At 38.7% G+C, this 20,977-nt stretch overlaps 1 protein-coding gene across 2 annotated transcripts in view; it reads left to right on the top strand.

Moving 5' to 3' along the window:
* The first annotated feature begins 1,446 nt into the window (after window positions 1-1,446).
* Window positions 1,447-20,977, top strand: part of PIEZO2 (piezo type mechanosensitive ion channel component 2) — a 483,849-nt gene continuing 464,318 nt past the window's right edge. For both annotated transcript variants that reach the window (XM_087756833.1, XM_087756825.1), the window contains exon 1: window positions 1,447-1,864. The gene's annotated coding sequence lies outside the window, so the exon portion shown is untranslated. The remainder of the gene's footprint in view (window positions 1,865-20,977) is intronic.

The raw sequence follows: 20,977 nt of genomic DNA, 5'->3' as shown, positions 1-20,977 counted from the left end.
ATTTAACACAAAAATAGTATTGTATTAACATATTCTTTATGAGGTCTGCCTCTGAAATGGCTGCTGTCTGTGGGTAAAGCTCAGTTGCTCAACATGTTGCCCCGGTTCTTTCAGCAGCATGACTGAAATTCATTTTTTCTACTCATGTAGAGCCTCAGAAACAAGATGTGTTACTCTGAGAACATTCAGTAACATCCAGTTTCCTCTTGTGCCTGTGACTCTGTACCTTGTGACAAAGGCCTGTTTCTTCATTCTGAATAGTTTGAAAACTTAAATACAAATATTCTTTGTTAGGAAGAAATTAAGGTCATGATAGTCTAAGTAGTGCAAGCAATATGTGAAGATAATTATAGTGAATGTCTGCATGTATAAAATATACACCAACAATGTAAACATCTCCTGAATTCATACAAAAATTTGTTACTTTTATTCTAACATTAGGATTTCAGTCCTCTTATTTTTAGCAAATTTAATGTCCATCTGTCCTTTGAAAGAACTTCCTTTAACATCCTTTAAAACTGTTCATTATTTAACATTTGAATCCAAACTAAGCTTTGTGATTGTGCTCGTTGCTTTGCTAAAATATGGAACCTCAACAAGTAGAATTTCAAGACCTTGGTAAGGATAAGGAAAATGGTGGGTGTTAGAACAAAAAGCTAGCTCTCCTTGAAGCTGATGGTATAACAGGAGATGCCAATCAAGACGACTGAGTTATGGGAAACAGAGTTTGGAAGGATCTCTTTATCTGACTGAGCCAGTTTATATGCTTGTGTTAATACGCACTGGTGAGAAGAACTTGCAAGTCTATTCACCCCGTCATATTTTATATGGGCTCATACTATGTTGGAACATCCCTTAATCTTAGTTTAGTGAAATGGTTTTCCTATGATAATTGTGTCTCGTGATCATGCTATCCAGTCATGCTTGATGAGCTTTGAAGAATTTTAAGGATTCAGCATTGTCCATCTGTCAGGGGCTGGAAGCATTTTCTGGGGCAGCAGAATTTTAACAGAAATATTTCATATAATCCTTAGTCATCTTTTTTCAAAGCTGAAGTCCTCATCTCATTTTGGGTGAAAGCTGTCCTATTCACATCATTCTTCAGCAAACTTTCTCTCTATTTCTATTATCCATTATGTGCTTCCTTAGAGCAATTGTGACTGGTATTCAAGAAGTGGGTACACTTGTTTTCTTAGTGGCATAAAGAGGTTTTCTGTTTCCTTTTCTAATAGTTTCTTAAATGTTCTTGACCACCGCTGAGCGGGGAGATGCAGTTTTCAGTTTACTCCAAAATTTCTATTCCTGAGTCATAGTACTAATTTAGAACCCATCATCTTTATCTATTTAGAAATACTTTTCTCGTGTGCAATACTTCGCACTTATCAACACTGAATTCCACCTGCCTTTTTATCTCCGGGCCACTCAGTACAATGAGAGCCTCTGCAACTCCTTGCAGTCAGTTTTTGACTATCCTGAATAAGTTTGTATCAATCAGCAGGAAACCGTGTCACTTTTCTATTAATCTTCTTGTTCAGGGCATTCAGCAAAACTGAATCCTCAATATAGGAAAACGCACTTAGTAATTGAACACTGAACTATTTTTGGTCAAGAGCATTTACTGTTGAATCTACAACTTATTGGAAGTCAGCCGTTTTTGGAATACAGAGATACAGTAAGTATCGCGGAGTATACTCAGATCCTTTCCCTTCCTGGATCTTTTGGACTATGGGAGCAGAACTGGAACAGACTATGTCTGCTGATCAGGAAATGCACTGAGATTTCTTTTACAGGCTTAGATTTTAATTTCATTTCTAATTTGGAATGGCTCCCAGTGCTCTGCAAGGCCTGTCTAAATGACTAGAAGGTAAGTCTTTAAAATAATAAACCAAATTAGAGATTTAATAGTCTAAGATGTTAACTTTGAAATGACAGCTGTGATTTCTCCTTAGAGGCATTACATGGGATATTGTCCGCATCACAGTGAAAAGGAAATTGCTAAGGTAACTCACTGCATTCCTGGAAGCTTTAATGAATACTTAGCCAATTTTACCTTCAAAGTGCGGACCAAAGCAGTCTTTGCAGCAGCCCCTTGACCCAGATAATAATGATTTGTAGCTGTGGTTGGAATAGACTGAATACGTTTCATAGCTGAGGAAGGCCACAGAGGTGTCTGTTCTGCGATGGGGATTTTTTTGTTCCCACAGTATCCTGATCCCAGGCAAGTGGCTTTTTTTTTTTTTTTTCTCCTGTAGGCAAGTCTCTTCTTTCCCTAAGGGATAATTTGCATGCCAAGCAAGCCCAAGTCTTATGGTGTGTTCAAGCCAATCTGCATAATCATGTATGCTGTAGGTAAGCATGCCCTCCTGATCTGAATCTGTCCCACGGACGGTGAGGATCAATGATACCTCAGCGATCAGAACTCCCAAGTTCCCAGCTCTCAGCCGCATGCTTGTGTTGCTCAGCCAGTCATCAAATTGTACAAGAAGATCAGGAACTCAATGTTTTCTGTATGACACGGTGATGAATTTGTGAGTCAGAAAGGGGATCTACATTAGGGCTTTTGTAGGATAAGCGTGCTTTTGAGGCAAACAGCAAGACTGGCCCCTTTACGATGTTACGGTTTGCACTGTGGAGTGATCTCAAAGCAACCAGCTGGATTGCTTTTGAATGAAGCTAAACTAGAAGGTACGTTTCAGGAGTGAATTTAATGTCTTCCAGCTATTAATAATTATTTAGTTGTTTAGAGCTAGTCTGATGTAAAATCCCTGAATTATGCATAGAGTAGATGTCGGGTACTTATCACCAGCTATTTCACCTTACAGATCTGCTTCTGTTACGCTGCACTACTTGCTCATATAGACATACTCCTACTGCTCAAAAGTTTAAAGGAGCTGTTATGTAACTGGTCTATTGTACAAGTCCCCTTCTGGGTTTTGGAGTAGTTGTGAAGAGAACAGAGAGAAGTTAGGTCTGACTTTAACACAAATGAATCATCTGCATAGACTGCTTTCTCAACGAAAGGGACTACTTCTAGATACTTACTATAAATATGCGCTAAAAACCCTCTTCAGAGTAGATAAGGATACTGCAGCTACTATTCAAAATGTCCATGAGTTAAGCTTGGAATATAATGGAAGGTCAGTGAAAATCACATCTCTGGTCAGTGACACCCTGTATTGTATCTCTTTCCTCCTTTCCCCCCACTTTCTTATTATTTACTTTTTGAAATATATTCAAAACCTATTTTCCAATTTAGCTTGGAAGGACTGTGAGATATGAGTTTGGTAGTTGGCTCAGCCACGTGTTTCCTCTGTGATTTGGTCATTCATCTGTGAAATGAGAATGTTACTTTATAAAGGTGTCATGAAGGTAAATTCAGTTAATTTATTGTGAAGCTCTCAGATGTAGAGCTCCTGGCTAGGTTGTTCCACTCATCTTCTACTTCTCCTCTAGCAGATTCACTTTTTCTGTTGTTTTCCCCTCTACTAATATTAGACAGCTACCTTTTCTGTTTCTAATAGTGTAGCTTACCCTAAATCAAATAATGTAAAATATTGTTTATTTGTTTATCATCTTGTTTATTCCTTTGTCAGATGGCCTTGTTTGTCTTGTACCATTTCATTCTATGTGGATATTGCTTTAATAAGTTTCTGTTGTATCTGCCGTCTGCCTGAACTGCTTTTACAAAATGACATATCTGACATACCTGATGCATTGTCCTTGACTGATCAATGAATTTGAGGACTAGAGATCATTATATAATGCGTTAAGAACTGGATTTTCAAGCTGAGGTCCTCAATTTGCATCCAAGGTTTTTTTTTCTGAACGTTTCACGTACTTTAAACTACACAGGTACAGACTTTCCCTAGTCTTGCTTTTTACTGGTTAGAGTCTACTTTGCAGATAGCTGAACGAGCAAAACTGGAAGTGCAGCACACTGCGTAGATCTTGAGCTAGTTTTGCCACCAGAGAAATCCTAAAGTGCTATTGTGTCTCCTGTCAGATTGGTAGTTTTAAACCTGCATTCAGACTATTTTAGGGCTCACACTGGTATGTATGCTAGCTTGCCTCCCTTCAACAGTCCAAAAGAAACTGCAGATTGTCTTTGTGTAAAACAAAAGCAAGAAAATACCATAAGCTGTTTCTGTAGGAAGATTCTGTGTAACCAATAGAAAAGTGACAGCCAAAGGGCAAGGTAGAGTGTAAAGCAATTTCAAACAGATAACTTAGCACCCTTATTGGGGTACCTACCCTGCTGTATCAGGACATTGTGTCAAAGGAGAAGTCTGTGGAGATTGAGCATAGAATAAAACCAACTCCTTCCTTCTCAAATGAGAAGCAGAAACAAAAACAATACTTCCTGTATTTCACGTTTAAGGCCTCTCTCAATGTTTATTTGGTGACTTAATTTTATTTTTCACACCTATTTTTAACACCTATTAAGTCCCACTTAATTCCTTGGCATTAACAAGGTATGTTGCAAATAAGCAAGATGTTTACTAATAGGATTCCAAATTGATCATTGTGTTTGTTAAGTCTCACATTTTCATACTAAGTTAAATACTCCCATGAAGAAAATGAATTTTCTTTAGTCTCTAAAACTAAGAACTTTTTTAAAGAAAAAAAATCTTAAGTGGAAAAGATACTTATATAGTTGAAAATATTTCATATATTTAGAGCCATATATATTTGCAGAGTTCTAACTCTACACTTCTTTCATAGCTTTTTTTGGAACATTTTATGGTTGCGTATATGCCTCCTACAACAGATGTTTTGGGACTTCAGTTGTCCTCTAGAATGACTTATGCAAGCATTTATGCAACAGCTTCCCTTGATGTGCGGTGGATAGTACAACAATGAATCACTCAACATTGTATACTTCAGCAGTCTGAAGGCTCAAAACCATAAATCAGATCCTAGAAGCTCTGAGGTTAGCCCAAATTTTTTAAAAGAAAAATTATACTGTAGTCTGTTGTTTTTTCAGTGACTTCCGTCTCTCAAACTTTATGTGTCTGAGCACAGAGCTGTATTTTACTGCTGGGATTGCCCTGTTGCCTACTGGGGTTGCTGTATTTGTTCTGACATCCTGAAAATGAAAAGCCTCATTTTCCAGGTGCGCCCTCTGTCAGCCTGGGACATCTTGCAGAGCATTGGTGGCTGCTGGAAGGGACCCAGTTCTCCAAGAGGGGACCACATTCTGGGCTGATAAAGCCAAGAATGTACATTAGAGCATAACAAGAGGGAGTCTTGCAGTGAATGTCACCCTCCTCATTGTTTCTGTCTTTTTTTCATGTCTCTGGTAAACTGTGCCCTATGTGTGTGTGAGGATTGTCTCCTAGTTGCTTCAATAAATGTAGTTCTCCTAAATTTACATTTTCCCTGTCAACCTTCCAGTTAGCCAGCCCTGACCTGTTATGTGAGCTCTCAGACCACGCCTCAGTCTAATTTCTTGTATTTTTGGAATATGTTCTACAAGGGTTTAGAGGAATGAAAGCAGCCCTATGGGATCCTGCCTCTTAATCTAGGCTGGGATAAACCTGCCCAGAAGATCCTATTTTGGAGGCAGGCTGAATGTTAAAGGAAGAACTCCAGACTTATCTAATTCCTAAAAGAAAAGGAGAGGCAAAGGAGGGAGAGAAGCTTCCCATAACTGCTTGTCTCTTTCTGTGCCTCATTTACTGAAGAAGTGTGGGGATGCTCAGATGTGAAGGTGGGGGAGCTCTGATGACTTCTTCTGGTGGCCCCGGCTTTTTGGTTTCTCTCTCAGATGTGAGTGAGCATGACAGGTAGTGGGGGGGGGGGGGGGGGTGGATTTTGTAACAGGCTGTTGCAAAGCTGGCTCCAGATCTAACCAAACTTGGATCACATGCCAGCAGAGATCTCAAGAGCTGGCAATGCTCAACATACGTTAAGCCTTTGGCAGAGGTTTTCAGAAAAACGACTGCCTCTCCTGCTGCTGGGAAGGCAAACTGTATGTTCTGATAAATAAATGTCACAAAAGATGAGCATCTGCAAGCAAGGGAGTTTTATCCTTCATCTTCTAAAGGGAAATAAAGTCTTACAGAAGATAAATCATCGCTATATCAAAATTTTCTCACAGCACACACATAATTTTCATTTGTGTGAGGGTACAGACACTTCTTGCAGTTGTGTACCTCCCTCTTCTGTGTTTCAACAGGTTCAGAAAAATACTTGGTGGCTACTGGGACTGTGGAAAAATGGCAGCCTGAAGTAAAAATCTCTGTATGGCAGGGAATTGAAACTGTGAGATGATAAGACTCCATTTGTGACGGCCAGCTAGACCGACTCAGAGTATGGAGCTTTGCTTGCATAAATTAAGTGGAAAAGAACACCTATGGTGTTTCATAACAAACAGGATTATGTTAAAAGTATATTTAAGTTCTGTAGTCTGACATGCAAACATCACATAACGCTAATTGCTAAGTGCTATTCAAAAACGTAGCTCTGTTGTGTGGTATTTTTTTTATTTCAGTTAATCACGCTGTAACAAGAGTAAGCTTTACTTCTAGAAGACTGTAGTAGAGAGGATCTCTGAAACAGAATATCCTATGTCTAGTAAAATTGCAGTTTGTTATAACTCTCATGTAATACTAGTGACTGAGAATATGGCCATGGTAAGAGAACTTGGCTGCAATAATTCACTTTGTATATTCTGAAGTGGCTTGTGCTTTTCTAGTATTAAATCAGAAATTTCAAATAGATTTTTTAATGATATGAAAGCATAAAAAAGTTGCTGGGCTAGCCAGGAAGAAACTGTATTCTCAGAGGATGCTTAGCTTTCTATATAGGACAAATCTCTATTTATCTTGTCCTCTAGAATGTGAGACATGATGAGTTTTCCCAAAGAGATAGAAAGGTAGAAATAAAAGAAGGGAATAAAGCAAAGAATATTGTGCATTGATTACTTTGTGTTTACTTCTGTTTTCAGCCATGCTCAGACAGTGTTGACAGTAAAAGTCATAAACAGATACTTGAAAAATCCCACTGTTACATATGAAAACAAAACAAAGAAAGAGCTCTTTCACTTACAGTGTTTTCAAATGCATTTTAAAAGCAATAGGGCTTTTCAGTATCGACGTTATGAGTTTTGTTTTCAAAGCAGAGTCCCAAAAGAATTGTGAAACTCTCACAGTAGCTTACCTTCCATAAAGATTTAAATGTTTTTTTTCTCAGGCGTATACTTTCTACTGGCAAGTTCTTGCGGTTTAGCAGAGGCATAGTCAGGCCTGTGAAGTTTTTTGGTTTTTCTTAGCCATGCTTTTAAAGACATAGAGAATTTACTGTATTCCACTGCTCACACTTCTGCTCTATGAAGGAACCATCCCTCTGAAACGCAGTAATGTCTACTGTCGTCTCCTTCATCCCATTGTTCCCTAAGAGACAGATGACATCCATCATGAACACATTTTAGCTTTAATAATGGATACTTCAGATCCACAAAGATTCGGTACTAAAACACTGGTTTACCTGAAACAGTAAATTGAGTAGAATCCCTAGAGCGAAGATACATGAACATGCACATTAAAGTGTTAGGACTTAAAGGGTTTTGTGTGTTAATAAAATATTCAGTGGTTAATATTTTCCTCTTAGTACATGGGAAATTTTTTCAAAGTATATCTTCTATTTCTTCTCAGGTCTTTGCATTCCTAGTTTCTCCAGTCATGGACTGGTATTTCAGCAGGACCAAAGAGGTTATGCTTATTCCTGCACTGGGAAAATTCAGTGATGTACATATGCAAATAGTTTTACATAATCTTTGTTGAAGTCCTTTGTTTCCAGCTTTTAAAGCCATTTTATTTTCAGAATAAGACGAAACCTCATCCATTTAAAAATTTCCTTAAAACCTGCTAGAGTTTTGGACAACAATGATAATGGTTGTTTCTGCTACAATTTCAGCTGGGATTAACCGACCTCCCTCATTATTCCCTGCACAGTATGTGTAGGCATTATTCTTGGTTGTCATCTAAAAACTATGAAATATTGCTGATATACAATTCTGTTTTGTATACTCACACATTATTTCCTGTTGGATCAAATGACACACATAAAAGTGGATGGTTGCATTACAGATATTTGCTGTAAGCAAAATCTTTTTTTAGAATCAGAGTTGGGAAAAATTACCTTCTCTTTCCTCACCAGTTACTCTGTTTCACCTTTACATACTTTAGGCAGAAAATGTGTGTAAAAACAGGAATTAAGAAATTTTGTATGTATGTGCTCAAGGAAACACAACACAACACAAAATATATTCCATTCTAGAGACAGCTAGACATTTCTACAATGAGGAAGTTAATGCTGTACAGCAGGGTACCCTTTCAGGTAAGACATGCTGCATGAATAAGATATTTAATGCGGAATAAACAATGCAGGAAGAATGGAGCGTGTTTACTCACTCCTGATTGTGGAAGGCACAACAAATTCCATTAAAATAAATAGAGAAGAGATTATTGGATTATTTGGAGTCATGAGAGTTGCTGTAGAGAGCTAATATTTAAAGTGTATTTTCATAGCTGATTATCCTGTCTATATGTTTCCTTTCCAAGATACTTGAACTCCTACTGACATAGGAATTTTTAGTATCATTAATTTTTTGTGGAGAGGGCTCAAGAAGTAGTATTCAAGAAGCAGAATATAAAATCAATAGGAAATAACAGCAGGATCGTGTGGTTCACAGATCAAATAGCTGTGATAAATACCTGAAGGTTTTGTTATTATTTACTAAAGTTTATTTATTTATTATTATTATTTACTAACGTTTAAATTCTGCAACCTAGCATTTGTATTCGTATATAATAACTATATAATAGTTTTAAAAAAAAGGTTTCAAAAAAGAGCTAGGAAGCATTTAAATCTTTCTGCAAATAACCTCATCACCTCAATTTTCTTGGTTAAATAGTTGCTGCATTCAATCTACACTTGCAAACAAAGCCATTCCAGCAAATTTGCACTTTTAAGTGCATGAAGAATCAAGAGACAAAAATCCTTTGCCCCTCATTTACCTTTACACCTCCTTTATACCAATCACTGTTGTCCTTTAACTTTCAGGAGCTGTCCTTTAACTTCTAGGAGTAACTGCAGTGCTGTGAGAGGCTGTCTGGTCAAAGTGTTCTTTAATTTTAATGGAAACAGAGCGGTTTGTAGGAGGAGGATTTTTTAAAACTGTGAAATGTTTACAAGTCAATAGCCCTTCAACTGTATGGGAGCCATGTGTGTCTGGTGGATGTCAGTCTCATTCCCACTAAGCATTTATTTGACGTCTGTCATTGCCTCTGACAGAAAGTGTCATCTTAACTGAATACAGTCTCTTTTTCTGTTTTTCCCAATGTTGGCTAAATAATTAAATAATACATGCTCCTAGGCTGAAAGCTTGTAATGTAGTGTGTGTTCATTATTCACAGTTGCAGCATTTTCTTCTGCCTTCATTCAAATGTTTCTTCAGAGTTACCTTTTCTAAAATCATTGTCTTCCAAACTTATCCTACAGGCTTAACTGTAAAATAACTAAAAGGAGTAGTAAATGTTCAAGCTGCTGAGACTGAAGAAGGTAAAACAAGCTTAAACCCCATCTCCAGGTTGTGTTCTGAGTTATAGCCCCCCAAACAGCCACAGGCCTGCGCAGGATGTTCATTTCTGTAGCATTTGGCAGTCTTGCTGTGAAAAAACACACTTTGTTATCACTCCCCATTTCAGACTTTTCAACACTGAACAGTGAATGATTTTACATTATTTTTGCAGTGTATTGGAGATTAGACCGAATAATTAATGAATCTTATATAGCATGCTGCTGGGCTGATGAGACTAGCTTGAGCTCTGTGATTTATGACTTGATTTGCACAATTCATGCTCACACTTTATATTGTATTGGTAAAACAAACATTTGTTTCTTCTACATTACCATTATGCACTTAAATATTGAGGCATTATTGAATGCTTTCAGGTTTCCCCTCAGTGGCCTGGCAAATCGAAAGTCTGATAGCGTAATGATTCAAAACATTTGTATATGCCTCTTAATGCAATTTAAAATGTCCATGGTAAAATACAATGAAAGGAATTATATTTTTAAACCCTTTTGGGCCCCAGGGCGTACGGCTGGGCCATGCAGGCACACTGGCAGTGGCAGCCATGTAGCTGTGCTCTGCAGCTGGTGTCCTTCCACGGGGAGCCCTAGCCCAGAGGTTTCACCCACAGCTAACGCTCAAGGATTTTTCAGATCTTTTCCCGCTTTCTTAGTTTCTAATTGCGCAATTAGATGTGCACATACAAGGTGTGGTGTGTAAAATATCCACTAACCATTTCAAAGAACTGTAGGGAGAGAGCAGTAAATGAAGGGGTGAGCTCTGACTCCCCCGCCCCGGCTGCAGGGGAGTCTCTGCTCGGGTGCCAGGAGCACCTCCTCTCCCTCCTCCTCCTCTGCCCTTGGTGTCTGAAGGGCTGTTTCTCACACTTTTTTCCCTTATTCATCACTCCCAGGCAGTGTTTTGCCCTTTCTTTAAGTGTGTTTTCCAGAGGCCACCATCTTGGCTGAGGGGCTCAGCTGTGGCCTGCGGTGGGTCCACTGGAACCAGCTGGAGCCGGCTGGAACCGGCACAGGGCAGCCCCAGCCTCTCCTCACAGAGGCTGCCCCTGCAGCGCCCTGCTGCCAACAGCTGTGCACCTGTGCCCAGTTTAAAAAAGGACAATGAACTGGTGAACGAAGATGCCACCACTGTGACCTGTAAGTGATATGACAGAAAAATTGTGTTGCTGACCTGTCCCGACAGCCTGAGCAGGCGGGAAGGACTGACCCCAGTGATCTTCTGTGGTCTCACTGGCAGTGGGTTCACTCTGACAGGGGTGACAGTTGGGTGCCACTGATATTAATGAACCAACAGTCTCGTTAGCTTCAGTGAAAAAGAAAAAATAAGTTTGCTCCATTTGAGTTAACAGACCCTGGGGTTTTTTTGGTACTGTTGTTTTGTTCAGCATCATGATTAAAAAAACCCCGAAACTGAAGTATGTGGTTTTAGCAGTAAAAGCTCTACAGTAAATGTGCTTTACAATGATAAAGGCCCTTTAAAACACTGCAAGATTTCCCCTTCCCGTACAGGAATGAATACTGTCTTTTTATACTGATGGGTCTTGTACATCCAAAACCAGGATCTTGCACAAAACTATTAGTTTGGTTTTGTCTGGAATGAGGCTTGAACCATACTGGTACATGGGATAGTGACATGTTCTCTGCTGGACTACGGGGCTGGTTTTTTTGCCAACTTTGGTATCTGACTATTAAGCAGACCCTGTTTAGCTTGTTCCTCCAGCAGGTCAGGAACAAGGACAGCAAATGGACAGCATGTCCAGGTAGTCTACAATGATAAACTTAAAAAGAACTAGGAAAAGGTGAAATGTTATTACTAGAACTATGCCCAAAATGTTCACGTATTGTGCTCATTGGTGCAGAAATGATTGCAAGAAATGTGGAATGCGCTCAACAGGGGCTGGCACTGTTATATCATTCCTGTAATTTTAAATCATCATTCCTGATGCTGTAATATTTAGGGATGGTTGAGCTGGTTAAGACCACATAAGCATCTAACCTAAACATTTGAGGTTTGAAATCGTTTGATTAGCTTCCCAGCTCCACTCCCAGCTTTCATATGCTCCAGCACTTCCCTGTTGGGATAAATCTAGAAGGGGAAATATCAAAATACCATGAGAGAGGCTGTTCTCTGAAAGTTAGTGGCTCCATGCCAGTGACCTGTTAACCTAGCAGCCAGATGAGCTATGGTCATCGTTAATGCATCAGCACAACCCACAATGCACACCTTGTTTTATGGCTCTGCCTGGTTTTTCTACAGTGTGCAACTGTTGGGACTTAGAAATGGGGTTTTACTTAGAAAATATTCCTGAAAACTCAAATAGCAAAATGTGTACTTTAAAGTAATATGTGTGATATTGATTATTACAGAAAAATCCAGAGTTGAAAACTAGAGAGAATGAAAGTTATCACTCAGAAAGCAAATACATCTGTGTCAGAGGCATATGCTTGATGTACCAAGACATTCTTCAAAATGAATCACTTTTTATTAAAGACACATGAAAATTCAAGCATTTTCTTAGCTGCTTTGGGGAGCAGGACCACAGATAAAACAAACCAAGATGAATTAGAGACTGTTGTCTAATAATTCCTGATAAAATAAATTAATAAATTAGCATTGGAACAACGAGCATTCTCAGAAGAATAGTTTATTTTATAGGTTAAAAAGCAGAATTTAGAAAAAGTAAGTTAGAATAAACAGTATTCATAACTGAGTACTTTCTCACAAGTCATCTATATATTTGTGTCTCTACCTCTGTATACATACTTACATGGAAACATGGAGAACATCAGCTGCTCAGGAAAATTTTGTATGATTGTAAAGAACAAGTGGTGAACTTATCACAGCTTTGGTTCTCTTGGGACATCAGGTAGTGCTTTGTTGCTGCTTTTCTTTTTTTTTTTTCTCTTTTTTTAATAGACGTCATTGCCCACTGTGTTAGTAAAAGGTTGTTCCACTGAAATCTTGCTTAAGGACAGATCCGATCTTAAACCCAATGAATTCCTTTGCTGTTGTCTTCAGGACTGTGAAAGTTTTGGGTGTTTTTCTCAGTAGAAAGTCTCTAGATCTTCTGGTAAACCTATGCATCTTTGCATGCCCGATTTTGTGTGTGGTATCGCTGTTAATCAATTAGGTTGGGTATAAAAAAAGGTCTGGATAACTCTTGTAACATCCACATCTCAGAGCAACATCTCCAATTTCCTAACAGAGATGAAGGTGAGAAACTGTAGGATCTTATACCACCCTCATTAACTAAGAGCTGGAGAAGTTCCCACAGCACAGAGACATGACTCACACTTGTCACTTGTGGTAGTTATCTCTCTCATTCTTGTCTCTAGGCTTGTTTGTTTTGTTAGAACTTCTCTTTTATTTGTTCTAAAATGTATGCATTGCTTTGCTAGAGAAGGCACATGTTTATTAAGATCATACCTTGCATGCGGATGAAAGGTTTGTGATGATCCTCAGTTCTGCAATTAAAATACTAGTAGCTATTGCTGCTCTATAGCAATGCAGGATCATCAATGATCACACCTCAGTTCTCCAGGGAATAGGGTAGGAGCTGGGAGCAGAGTGTGTCTCCACATGGAGTGATGAATGGGAGAGGAAAAATGGAGAAGATGAGGAATGCACTGTAGACAAGCACCCTTGTCTTCAGTATACCTCAGGGCAGAAAAGAGTGCTTTTTAAATGTCAGAGGCTTAAAAACTGAAAAGCATTCTGGTGTTTCCATTGAATATACAAAGCAGAACTGAGAAATCCTGATGCTATTTATCATATGGTCCAAGGCTGGTATTTTCTAACCACGCATGTCTAAAATTAAGCACCTAAATGCATGAATAAGTAACAGATTTAAATTGAAGTTGGAAGTACTCATCACTTGCAAACGTCAGTCCTTTTGGAAAGAACATAAACGGAAGATGTAGATACTCAGCGTGTAGAAAAAAAGTGATTCTGAACAGGTCTAACTTGGGTCCAAATTCCGTCCTTGTTTTTTCACCCTGTCCTCACAAGAAAGTCTGGTATCCTAGAGGTGGGGATGATTGTGATTACTTTCTACATTTTTCTGAATCTTCTTTCATAACTAAGAACTCATTATGTCTGGACACTTCTGTTTGTACTTTCTTGTCTCTCTGAAACTAAATATCCAACTGGAGGTGAAAGCCAAAATGCAAACTTTCTTAAAACTTGTTTATGTTTTCTTTTCCTTTTATCTGTTCCCTCTGCCTCCATCTACTGAACTGAAGTTTACAAATCCTTATATGAGGTCATCTGTCAATTGTTATCCTTGTTCCCATTCTATAGGCCTCACGTTTGATCTGAAGTCATTGCTCAGTTCATGAAAAACCTTGTTGTTTGCTGTGTGAAAAAATAAATATTGAGGCTGTGGTTATAGGATTTTCATTACTTTCCGGGGGTGCATATTGGGAACAGATGTGAATGGGCAGTCAGCCAGGCCTTGTCATCTGAGACATGGCACACGGGCACCTTTTGGTATAAACTCTTTTAAATGTAAAATCACCCTGGCAGCAAACCAGATTGACCCATGTTACAAAATCACTTTTGAAAAAGACTCTTCTCCATTACAAGACTATACCATTGTTGTGGGTTAATCCTGGTAGGCAGCTGAGCACCACACAGCCACTTACTCATTTCCCTCCTCCTCCCAGTAGGGTGAGGGAAGAGGAAAGGCAGAGCAAAAGCAAAAAAACTCATGGGTTGAGATAAAAATCAAGGGAGAAGTGGAAGAAGAGAGAAAGAAAACAAAACAAGTGATACAAAGTCTATCACCCACTAACTCCCATGCGTAGACTGTTGCCCAGCCAGTTCCCATACAAAAGATGGCTAACCTACCTAAATCGCACTCCTCTCCATTTTATTGCTGAGCATGATGTCATCAGTTTGGGTCAGCTCTCCCAGCTGTGTCCCCTCCCAGCCTCTTGGGCATCCCCAGCCTGCTTCTGATGCGGCAGTGTGAGAAACAGAGAAGGCCTTGGCACTGTTCAGAAACAGCCAAAACACTGGTGTGTTATCAACAAAATTTTGATCACAAATCCAAAAGACAGCACCCTATTAGCTACTATGAAGCAAATTAACTCCATCCCAGCAAGACCCAGGACAGTTGTTTTGCACATCCCTATCATTAGACCTACAAATATTTTCTTTGCTATTTACCTGAGAAACATGGAGTATGGAGCCATTTCAAGCCACTGCCCTTTTAATAGCATTTATAACCTTTACTGATTTTAAAAGCTGATATTTTCATTTTTCTGCCCCTGGGTAAAATTGTATGTGATTTATAAATGTCTTGCTTATTTCCTGACATGTTCTCTCAGAAAAGTGCTATGCTGCTGCTGAAATAAAAAGATTCACCGTATTATAGTCTAACATACTTTTCATTGTTAATAAGGGTTAAAAGATCTCTCTCAGGCAATGGTGTGCAACCAATGTTTAGTAATGGGTTCCCATAGTGAATATATCATTAATTGAGGCAGGATGTCTATGTATTAGTGGTTTATGTGCCACAGGGAAGGTGGATGATAGATTTGAAAAAAAGAGCTGTTAATTTTCTTTACAGCTTTCCCAATGTTTTCTCTTAATTTTGATAAAAATATAGGGGACTTTTACCTGCTTGCCTCAGCATAAATGAATTTATATTTGATAAAAGAGAATTTTGAAAAACATATCTTGCTAGAAACTGTAATTCTTCATTTCCAAAATGCCCGACCCTCTGACTTCTTGTTCAAAAACCAGTTCAATATACAACTTCTCTTGTTACAAAATAATAGGGGATAGCCCAAAATGAGATATTGAAATATATCCCAAGACTGCTTTGGAATGATGGGTTCCTGTTCTTTATATTCCAGTATTCACTTATATATGGTATTTTCTTTTTTAAGTACTGTCAGTAGAATTCACTTCACAAAAATCCCCCCAAAATAAGGACCCCTCCAAAACCCTGCAAAATCTTTTTGTGCTTTAGACTTCATCTCTTTTTTATTTAAGATATTGCAAGCTGAAGTCCTGTATATTTTGTTATTATATGTCAAAATATGTGTCAGCGTTACTACTTTATTTCAATATTGTTGTCCTTAACATTCAGTTTGTAGTACTAGACATTTTAACATACGTATGTTTTACCTTCCGTTCATTTTTGTGAGCACTTCTATTATCTTATTTTCCAATGCCAATGTGTAATTTAGAATTTTTTCAGTTATCCATATTATCTCTTTATTGCACTGTAACATAAAATGAACAAGGAATCTGATTTTTAAAAATTGATTTTGTGCATCTGCACAGGTACATTTCACAGAGATAGATTTGAAAGATTTTTGTTGATTCCACATTTGGTTTCAATTTAGATTTTGTTTTTTTTAAAAAAAACCATAAAATCCAACAAAAACCCCCTATGGTAAAATCATAAGACTGACAGAAATATTTACATTCCTTGGTATAAGAATTCCAATAAAAAAGGTTTTGCTAAGCAAACACGGCAGTGCTGAGAGCTCTGCCAGGCAGTATGGACAGCCGGGAAGTAAAACCGAGTGCATACTAAGGGGAACATTTTCATTATTCAAATTTTGGGAAACGTCAAGAGTAAGCAAACAATAGAAGAAATTATAAGTATACGGAAGGTTTAAGCCTGGACTTTTAAGTTCCCTTAGCTCTCTTTCATTAGCTAAACAGATAGGACATGAATTGTTTTGATGACTGTGTGTATGTAGTGAGCCCCCATCTTCCTATATGATTGTACTCACAGTGTATAAAGAAACTCAGTCCTGAGACCTTTAAGTTTCTTTAATTTTGAGTATTTTTAAGTAAGACTTTCAAGAATGCAATTTCCAATTATTCATGAAGCTAATTTACTGGGAACATTCTCAACATTTTCATTTCAATTCTTCCGTCAGCTCATAAGCCTCCTACAGTACATTTGCTGGAGTTTTATCTAACCTACTTTTCTCATCCAAAAGGAGGAGACTGACTCTCCAATTAATTCATCCCCATTCAGCCACGCTTTTCTTTTTAATCATACCTTCTCATCATGCCTTTGTGTCTGCTTAATAATTGCACTACTCTGTTTCCTTGGTATTGCATTGCTTCTTTTCTTAAACAAGTCATGAAAAGGGAGGTATCTCCAGTATTTTCTTCTTTCTTTTTGTACCCTTACCTGTTGCACCCGTCAAAATCACTGTTCACAGTTCATGATGTAGTTGTCTTCACTGTTCACCACCAGGTCTTAACTTTTTATGTTTTCATAGCACTAAGCTATTTTTCCTTCTACTCCCACTCTTCCTTCAGGTACATGTTCTTGAACATCTAAACAGAGATATGTCTTTCTCTCTTTTTCCTCACATTTGTATGGGACTTAGCCCATCTGCCATTAATTGCAATGGGGATTGCATGACTGAAAGTGCTGTAGCAATGCTGGGGTTAAGTGGCAATTGGGCTATGAGAAGATGCCTCTAGCCAAGCATGACATTACAGAAGTCCAAGTTCCCCTTATGTAGCATTGTGCATAAGCGTTAACACAAACCAAACTTGTTTAAATCAGTTTAGCAACTGGAAAAACTTAGCACTTGGCAAATCAGCAGTGTTTGTCTCAGCACTCCAGTGCCAGGGCATTTGCACGCCTGGGCCCCTCCCTACTCAGATGGCAGGCAACCCCCCACCTAATCTTGGGGACCTCGTCTCCCTTCAGTGTGGTCCCGTTGGCACCAAGTGCCTGCAGAGATTAATGAGAGTGGATCTGTTCAGCTAGAAGAGACTAGAACCCTCTGACTTTGCCCTTTCCTGATTGTATTTTTTTTTTTCTTTGCCTTTTTCATGGTAGTCTGCAGCCTGGATGCCAGCCAACTTGTACTTTAAATAAAAAGTTGACTTAAAAGTGCTGCCTGCCATAAATGCTATAGAGGTTTGCTGAAAACGACAAAGAAAAATAAACACAAGGGTCTACTGCATTACCTAATTCACAGTAAATACCAATTTGTATGCAAGTTTATGTGGAAGAAGACATAACTTATAGTATGAGGTTATAAAGCATTTTGCCTTAAAATTAGAGAAGAAGGAGGGATGATCTTGCTAACTGCTTGACTAAAGATATTTTCCTTAAAAGTACAATTCCTTAATTAATAGTATTTAAATGCCATTGTGATGTAGGGTTGTACAGGCTTGTAGACCAAACAAAACCTTGATGATCAACTCACCTAAATTTTAGATGTCATATGGTGAAGTGACAGTTTGCTCCGCGCGATGGCAATGCTGATGATGCTGCCAAGATTTATGGTACATATGACTATATTAGAATATCTGTTTTTGTCATACAAATTAAATAGGAGATAAAATGAGTGCTAAATTTTGGCAATAAAAACAAAGCATTCATAGCACAGGAAAGCTTTCATTTGACTGGACCAGAGGCAATGGGCACACACTGGAAATACAAGAGGTTCCATCTGAACATCAGGAAACAGTTCTTCACTGTGAGGGTGACCGAGCACTGGCACGAATTGCCCAGGGAGGTTGTGGAGTCTCCATCCTTGGAGATATTCAAAAGCTGTCTGGACACAGCCCTGGGCCACCAGCTGTGGGTGGCCCTGCTTGAAAAGGGGGGGCTGGACAGGATGACCTCCGGAGGTCATTTCCAACCTCGACCATTCTGTGGTCCTGTGATAAGGAATACATAGCTAATGGCAGCAGCAGCAGCACAGCCTACTACATGCATACGGTATATATAGTCCTGGTGTGCTATATTGATGCATCCTTATTGCAAAGCATGACCTCTTCTTTTGCTGAGCAATAAAGAATTATTTAATCACATAGAGCAAATGCTAGTTTATCTTTTAGAGAAGATATCCACATTGGTTTTATGTATCTATTTCTGAATACATTTTCATTTTTGGAAGCCTTTTCAGCTTTTCATATATTTTAGTGGAGAGTGTGATGGTTCAAGAGAAGAAATGCTTGAGAGACTAAAATTTAACACAGAATGCCATTGAGATATTCAGTTCATTACTGTGTAAATTAGATGTAACACTGGAATTTGGATCCCCCCTATATTACCCTTGTCATGGTAACCTTTACTGCTAACATGGTAGTACCTTACACCACAGGACGCTCCACTGGTCCTGTGCTTGTTGTGGATTATTATGACCTTTGAGAGTGTCACAGGATCAAGGACTGTTTGGCTTCTCCCCTGAATTGGAAAGCACAAGACCTGCTGAGTTAAGTGACACGGATATTTTGTGTCTGAATTCGCATTTTTTGCTGCTGTTGTAGTTTTTGCCTACACTTAAACAGACATTGCAGGCACTGGGCAGGACATTGTGGATAGGCTAGTTATTGAAAAATACTTAAAGAGTTAGCACACTGTTACAACGTCATTGATGTTATCTGGCTTCTGTGCTTCCACTAATTGCTTTGCACGCAGATGTCTGACTGAGTTCAAAGGATCAGTTATCCTTTGTGGAAGGGGACAGTATGGATGGCAAGCAGCAAACTTTCTTCATAATTGTGTAGTATGAACATTCATTGTCATATTCATGAAAATGATCATTTTCAGTTCTCAGAATAGGTCATTAAAATGTACTCAGTATGGATTTTGGGGCACAGATTAGACAGTTCATGAAGCAGCCAGTGAGTAGTGGTCAGGTCAAAAACTAGGTTCAAGGCAGAATAGGAAATGCTGTTTATAAAGAGGAAGCAGAGAAAGTTCACGAGTTTCCTGTTCTCAGAAGAGTGACCCCACTCTAGAGTCGCCTCCAGAGGTTGGTTAAGAGAAGCCCAATCTGTATGCTTTAAGTCAGCCTTTGGAAGAGCTTCTCTTTGCCAATGGATTACAGGAGAAATCCAGAGAAAGTAGCACCCTGTGCCATTACACTGTAAGTTGTAGTGTAGCACCTGACACCAATGTACTTTACATTTAGTCTTTATAAGATATTTCCTGTAGGACATGTCATTATTTTATTTTACTTTTTTCTGAAGGATTAATTTAAATGCAGAGAATAATGCTGCCATTTTGCTCCCACACAGGCAACAAAGACCCTGGACTTTGAATTAAAATCTAATATTGTGTCATGTCCCAGATAGGTATTAGGAAAAGTATTTTGGTATTTATCACACTTGCTAATCCCCTTCTCTTATTCTGTGTGCTACTATAGAGGATGTTTAACTAACAGAATTCCTGGTTTGAGCATTTATCTACTTTTTATTCATTTTGTAGAAATGCTAAATCAGTGTTTGAGTATACCTTAGTCAGAGACCTAACAGTCCTGCCAGGGTAAATCTTTTTGTTTGTTTGCATTGTGCTATAGCACTTTCTAAAGCAATTTAATTGCCAAATTCCCTCTCACTTTCCTTTAGTGACTCCACCAGGGTGTGCAGGTTGCTTATTCTTGACTTCATTATCACTGGCTATTTGAACTCTGTCAGCAACCCAGTCGTCTGCTAATTAAGGATCTAGAGTTTCAGTTGCAACAAACATAAGGTATTTTCATTTATTAGGTCACATTACAACTCAACGTATACAGTGGATTCCCTTCAGTCTGTGTCTGGATGAAAAAAGTGCTTGAACTTGTGAGACCACCTAGAATAGAAAATGGCTCTGTCAGCTGGTCGTCACATATGCAATGTAAACACACACAGTGAGGCAGATTCCTTCATAAAATGTAAGAGTTATCAAGCTCTGCCTAGACACCAGCCAGACTATGACCAAAGTTTAAAGCAATACATCTTTTATCGTTCTTTTGGGTGAAGTATTTCAGCAGGTTTGTGCCCCAAGCCAAAAAAGATTTTGTAGGGTAGTCCCACCTGCTATTCACTGGGAAAACTTATTTTTAAACTGTTTCCATGAAGTATGCCTGGTATGGGATCAGACTTTACAAGCTGAATGAGGGTTCTGCTGGATACATATGCAGTACAGTGCCTCAGTGTATGCACCGGAAAAGGTTCAATGCTGGACTCTCTCCCTCCACACCTCATTTTTAAACTGTTAACTATAAGCTCTCATGGTAGCAACGCTACATCTGTACCTCAGGGGCCACTTTCAGGTGCCAGTAACCTCCTAAAAAGTACCCTTTGTGTACGTTCCTCATACAGAAGTTCTCAGGCCAGAAGTGAAATGTCGTGGAAGGTTCTTGATACTGTTCTTCTGGATTGCCTGCACTATGAAAGTGTTAAAAATATCATGGGGACATTTTATAGAAAGTAAAATCCTTCTTTTTGTGGTCAGATTGCTTAACAGCGATGTTTTAAAGATTTCCAACTTGTCTCTGACTTATTTGTCAATAAAGATAAGTGTCTTTTGACTTGACAAATTGATGTAGTTTAAAAATCAACTACAACACAGCATGTGATCCTTTACAGAGAACAGGCTTCCTAAATTATGAACTG

The sequence above is a fragment of the Nipponia nippon genome, unplaced genomic scaffold, assembly GCF_047370975.1.
Source record: "Nipponia nippon isolate SJK-2023a ecotype South Korea unplaced genomic scaffold, ASM4737097v1 scaffold_1, whole genome shotgun sequence".
Taxonomy (NCBI): domain Eukaryota; kingdom Metazoa; phylum Chordata; class Aves; order Pelecaniformes; family Threskiornithidae; genus Nipponia; species Nipponia nippon.
This window is presented reverse-complemented; position numbering and strand designations above follow the sequence as displayed.